Genomic DNA, 6,302 nt, shown 5'->3' on the forward strand with positions numbered 1-6,302 from the left:
TACATTTTTAACCAAGGAGGGATGGGAGGTGGAAATGCACTGATTTCTATAGTTTAATTATCTGTCTTCTCTCTGGTTATTAATGTTGCAAGGAGAAGCAGCAGAATTTAGAAGGCTGGAAGTTATAAGCTCAGTTTTGCAAAGCTGCAGTTTTCATTTTCAAAGATGCAAAGTTTTGGGGTTAAGATGAAGGACTAAAAATAGTGATGTTTATTTTTAAAACAAATTTACAGTAGTTTCCCTCTCATAACTTTATCAAGTTCTTGATATTTTGGAAATAGAAGCTTATACAAAAATCACTCAGCCTATTTAGAACTGTATTTTTTTTAACCATACCAGGAATAAATGATAATACATACCTTCAAACCAAGGTTTGCCTTGAAGAGAGGTTGACTATGAGGGTATATAGCTCATCACACGCCATAATTTGTCCTCTCTTTTTCAGAAGTTGCTGCAACAAAGCAGTAGCAACAAATTTGATATATTCACAAAATAAAATTGAGTTACATAAGACAATTGAAAATTTATCACTTCTTATTTTATCCTGAGCTTCTACAGTTCTGGAGATTTGTAATTCCCTTTCTTTACAGACCACAGACAAAACCTTTTTGGTCAGCAGAGGTGGAACAGGAGTCTCACAGATACCATGGTTTGTGCTTTCCAAATGCGATGAAATCCATGTTTCCCTTAACACTTCAGTATTATTTAAGTGCAGTTTCTCAGAGTTCTGCTCATTCCAGTCCACAGACAGCTCTGAAGAAAACAACGGGGATCTGGATGATGTGCTTGGTTTTAACTGTTTCTGGAGATTTTCTCCTATTTCTCCCAAAAGACAGACTTCTGTTACTTTTTCAGAAAACCCTCCAATTCCACAGCAAGCCAGCTCCAAAGGCTGCAGTGCCATTGTGGTTTAGATGGTTTCAGGTGAAACCTGTGTACCATTGCTGTTGTTTGCAGAAGGGATATTGAAGTGTCCAAGGGAAAGCTCTTGTACCAAAGCCTTTTGCTAACCTGAGTGAGAAAGTTCATCCCATCAGAGAGGCCAGAAGATGTCGGAGAAAATCACAGCACAGGAGCAGCCAAAATACTTGGACTGCTGTGTTTTCACTTGAGTATCCCTTCTTTGCCAGGGCTTAGAGTCTCCCACAAGAACACCAGCTGTACAACTTGTCCACCCAGCTGATAGCACTTCAAATCTGCTTAGCTTCAGAAATTACTTGACTGTGTAATCTAATTTTACCCAATGTTCTGTTTAGAAATAAGTCCATTTACCACTCACAGATTGTTAGTTTCCTGATTTAATAGTGAGATGTTGAAGAAAAAGCAGTGTTTCTCCCTCATAACTCATGCTTTCATCCCGCTTGTTCATACTCCAGTAATTGAAATTACAGTTTTATAATTGTGCAGACATTGATGATTTTGCAAATGGAGGATTATTAATAGCGTAAAAACAAGAAGGACCTCTTCTCAAAATGTTATTCCAGCAAAAAAGAACCAGAAAAATATGCTTGATTATTTCTTCACTTTTTTGTGCATTCTTCACATTTTAATTAGGCAGAAAAAGTAGATAAGATTTTCTTTCATCAGCATGAATATTAGTGAATCATAGCAGAAAAGAAACTTATGAAACATATTACAAGTGATAAACTTAGAGGTTTTTTAGTTCTATGGACTTTTAGGTTTAAAAAAAATTTGCAAAAAGAATTACAAACTGGAACCAAAACTGCATTGGTGCTTCAATATAAATTGCTGGGGGGGGGAGGTTGTACATTTAAGTGTATCTGCATTAAGATGCCTTTCCTATTCCTTTGCCAAATCTGATATTCCATACTTTGCAGCAGACAGGATCTGTTTGGGGATCTTTTGGTCTTTTAGCAGCTTATAGGTGTTGCAGCTCTGTATTTCCTAAGCATTTGAATATATACTTTCAAGAGCTGGTTGGGAAAGAACTTTGCACCTTACTTTTTGGGGAGAGTTTGGGGAGTTCCCATTTCCCAGTGGTGCTGCCTGCTGGAGGTCCCAGGCAAGGATCCCCCCTCTCTGTAGGGAAGAGGTGGAATCACCTGGAAGTGTTCAAAAAATTAGTAGATGCAGTATTCCATGATGTGGCTTGGTGGCCATGGCTGTCCTCAGTCAAAGGTTGGGTTTGATGATCTTGGAGGTCTTTTCCAACCTTTATGATTCTGTGATCTGCAGCACAGATGATCCTGTGCTTCCTTTCCCTCCCCACACCCTGCAGGGGTTAATGCCATGTCCTTGTCCACAGAGGGGTTCAGAGGAGATCTTTTGTTGGAGCACAATGCCTGAAACACCAGTCAGGAGAGGGGGAATAAGGAACAATGAGAGACAGGGACTGTGAGATCACCAGGATGAAGCTTCAACAGAAACTGTGGCAGTATTTCTAACACATTCCATAACTACTCTGTGAATTAGTGGGGGATACTTCCATGAGGATACAAGAATGGATGCACTGTGGGGCTCAGCAAGTTCTGAGCTTGCTGACACAATTGAGAGAATACCAGGGAAATTGCCACTTCTCATACTTGCCACATTTCTTCTAATCTTTTCCAGAATATTCATCTGGTTGGGTACCTAAAACAGAAAGAAATGGAATATTTGGCCTCAGTAATTCCATTCTTAGGAATGCAATTTTACTTCTCCATTGTACTCAGGGTGGTTTTATCTTAGTTTTGTATGTGTATGTTTAGCAAAAGCTTTAAAAAACCAACCGTGCTATGAGCATCTCATTGCTAAGCAACAATATATTCTTCCCTCCCACGTACCTTCTTGCTGTTCTGTGAAAAATAAGGATAACAAATGTGTAAAAAGCAGGGTGCTTTCTTCCTTGTGGAATAATGCAGCGAGAGGCTCAGCACTGAGCAGCTCTGGTCAGTTATTTCTGAGACAAACTACTGCTGCCATCTGCTTACTGACTAAAGCAGTAATGGTCTGCATCCTGCTGCTGCACTCCCAAAAACTCCTGCTGAGATCCCTGCTTGGCAGAAATTCTGCCACACAGAACATTTTGGGAGCTTCTGTGCTGTTGGCTATGAACAGATTGGGATGATCTGAGATGACAGTGGCACAGGATCTGCAGGACAGGCAGTGGACCCCACTGCAGGGGCAGAAGGGAGGCTTTTTAGTGCATTGTTAAAATGCTGTGTATTGTTTAGGGTCTCCTTGGGGAGTGTCACTGCCAGCTCTGTTGTTTTCATGCTGATCAGAAGACAGTAACATTATGGAGGGGGGAGAATCGTGCTCTGTCAGCTAACTGCACTTCTGGAAAATGGTTGTCAAACAGTCTGCTGTTTCAGACTCATGCTGGACTTCAAGCAGTTTTAAAACTCCACTGTTCAACAGCCTTCAATGTGGGGTTTTGTTTGTTTTCTGTGGTGCTGCTCTATTGTCTCAGTGCTCTCAGGAGTGCCTTCGAAAGCTACCAGCGTACTCCATGAATTATAATTTCGCTTTATAATATCAGTGTTGTGTGAACACCACAGAAACTGCTGCAGCAAGGTCACTTTGTAGAACTAAGTGCTGGCTAAGTGTTAAATATGATCATGCAGTTGTAGAACAGATTGAACCAGAAATGCTCCCTTGCTTGCAGTTTGTGCCTGGACTCCTGTGTACATCAGCTTAGGAAAGCTGTAGCAGTTTTAGTCAAGGGTCTCACAGCAAACAAGAAATCCAAACAGCCCATGTTTGGGGACTTTCAGAGTGCTTGGGGTGCAGATTGATCTAACACCTTACCAAGACTCTCCTATGCCAAGTGTAACTACTCAGATTTTCAGCAGACACAAGCCTTCCTAATTGCCCCCTTATGACAAAGCTATGTGAAGGCTGTTTAGTTACACTAATCAGAATGAATTCTGCTTACCTGTGTGAGAAACTTGTGAAATGAGCTTGGGTGTGAACTTGAGCAAAATATTGCACACTAAGCCTTGCTGTGGATGTCCTTATTCCTCCTTCAAGGAGGAGAGCCTTTAGGCTGTTAATTATGTAGTGGAGGATAGGTATCCCAGATTTCTGTTCCTTTTTAGATTAGTTTTTATAACCTTAGTGTGAAGTTCAACAAACCGTTGAAAAAACCCCGGTGCTCCCAAAGATGGCAGCAGAACTACTCTGCAGGTAAAGTTACCTCATAGAGGATTACCATTCCAATACTTCCAAAATTACCACTGGAACATGTAATATAGAACTCAGTGGCAAAACAGGGGTCTTTTCATGCACTGGTTTCAGACCAGATTGATAAATTACTGAACACTTGCATATGTGTGAGAATATTGCAAGCCCCATGCTGCTCTCATGTCCACTTTCCATGGAGGGAGAGGAGCAGGCAGGCAGTGAAGGAAGACAAAGTTGTAGCTCCACCTAAAGTGCCAGATAACAACTGAGCACAGAGTGGAACTGGCTTTCAGACCAAAAGATCCAAAATTCCCTTCCCCTGGAGCATGGGAGAAGCAGCAGTGACAGTATTGATCTCCTGTTCAGAATTTATTCCCCTGTTGTTTCTCCAGTGCAACAACACAATGCACTTCAATCAGAGCAAACAGTTAATATTCTGTTTAACCTACAGCAAAGGAAAAAAAAAAAAATCCACATGCCAATGAGGATACAGTCCATTTACCCAAAAGTCTTCTATCCACACTCTTCTCATTCATTTTTAATGATCATTTTATGTTTTCACCTTATTTCTTCTTCCTGTATTATTATATACACGAGGGGGAAGAATGAACAAAGTGAAATTGTTTCTTGGGTTTTGCTGAGCTGCCTGGTGGGTAGATAAAAATAGCAAGTGCCAGTGGCAAAGTCTCCTGAAAAGTGCTAGCACATTGTGAAAGTGCTAACACATTGTGCTATTGAATCAGCACTGAGAAATCAGATTTTCCTCACTTTCTTTAAACTTAAGGTGACCTTTAGGAATGCATTTGCATCAATGTAGAGAACCTTCTTACTTTGCCTATTGAAGTCTAAGTCATCCTGAAAAGAGTTCAGCTGTGGGTCCTGGAAATTCCTTTCATTTTCTCCTAGGCTTGATAGGTCATTATTGATTCTGGTACCAAAATGAAACAGCCCCAGACTGAGTGTTGAGAGGTTTTGTCTTTGGGAAGATGTTATCATACAGTAATTTGTAGCTCAGTACTGCAGAAAGTTTCTATTTATTAAAGACTCCATTGTATCATTTCTGAAAACCATTTCTATAGACTTGGTAATCCCAGCTGTTTTCCTGAAATTCCACAGAGCCCCAGGTTATCTACAACACAGACACTGATACCATTTTTAAGCAAGGTTTAGGGCAGCAGAGCTGCCTTGGATATGGCTGTGGTCTCACATATTGATTATGTAGAAACATTTTACCTTATGGGGTCAAATTCTTAAGCTCTTACTTGTGGATCAAATAAAGAGAGATTGAGAGCTGCTGTGCCACTTATTGATTTTGAAGTAAGCAAGAATTGCTCAGAACTTCTTACAGCCAGGCCTGAATTGATCAAAGTTCACATGGGTTGAAAGTTATGACTTGTTAAGTTACTTAAATTATTTTAACCTTAAATTATTTTACACATAACCCTAATCCAAAGCTCAGTGAACTCAATCAAAATATTATCTTACACTTCTATAACTTGGATTGAAGTTTTATTTTAGCAGGTTAGACACAGAAAGGTCATGACCAGTACAATTGGACAAATACTTAGAAACTTGGTGCTAAAAGTCAGAGTATTGAGTCAAACACAGTATCAAAGAATGAAATATTCAGAGCAAGACAGAGGAGGCTCTAGGCAGGCAGTGACTTTGAAAACAGTGAGGCTTAAGTAGCTGCTTAAACGTGGAATTTAAGGAAGCCAGAAACAAGCTGAAAAAGTGCATTTGCTAATGCATTGTAACTGGCTTGTCTGTGATCTCTGCAGACCGAGGGCAGCAGGAATATGATTTTCAAAAGGCCAAAACAGGTTTTCAGCACAGCAGGGAATGGTTCAATCCCTGTTGTTACCCAAGGCCTCCACTGCAATGTATGTGTGCTTACAGTATACAGGAAAAAGCTCAATAGCATCAAAGATTAGCATAGAAACAGCTACTCTGAGCTAGAATAAAATTTTCTCCAACTTTTATGAGACTCTCCACACAATATTCCATTACTCAGAATTTTTATTATTATATTTTGGGTTAATACACAGGCAAAACTGCTCCTGAAAATTCACTGTGAGAGCTGTATATGCAACAGTTACTGATTTTATCTCAGTCTGATGTATTAGCTTAAAAAACCAAATAATACTTACAGAAGTTTAAAGCAGATGGCACCAACA

General features: G+C 40.0%; 1 long non-coding RNA gene across 1 annotated transcript; it reads right to left on the reverse strand.

Annotated features, from left to right (window-relative positions):
• Nucleotides 1–365: 365 nt before the first annotated feature.
• LOC128796490 (uncharacterized) lies at nucleotides 366–2,228 on the reverse strand. The gene is made up of 3 exons (XR_008433826.1): nucleotides 2,174–2,228; nucleotides 1,963–2,063; nucleotides 366–451 (listed from the first exon to the last, which is right to left on the reverse strand). It is a non-coding gene; the product is annotated as an uncharacterized LOC128796490 (long non-coding RNA).
• Between the last annotated feature and the right edge of the window lie 4,074 nt (nucleotides 2,229–6,302).

Source organism: Vidua chalybeata, chromosome 17, assembly GCF_026979565.1.
Source record: "Vidua chalybeata isolate OUT-0048 chromosome 17, bVidCha1 merged haplotype, whole genome shotgun sequence".
NCBI classification, from domain to species: domain Eukaryota; kingdom Metazoa; phylum Chordata; class Aves; order Passeriformes; family Viduidae; genus Vidua; species Vidua chalybeata.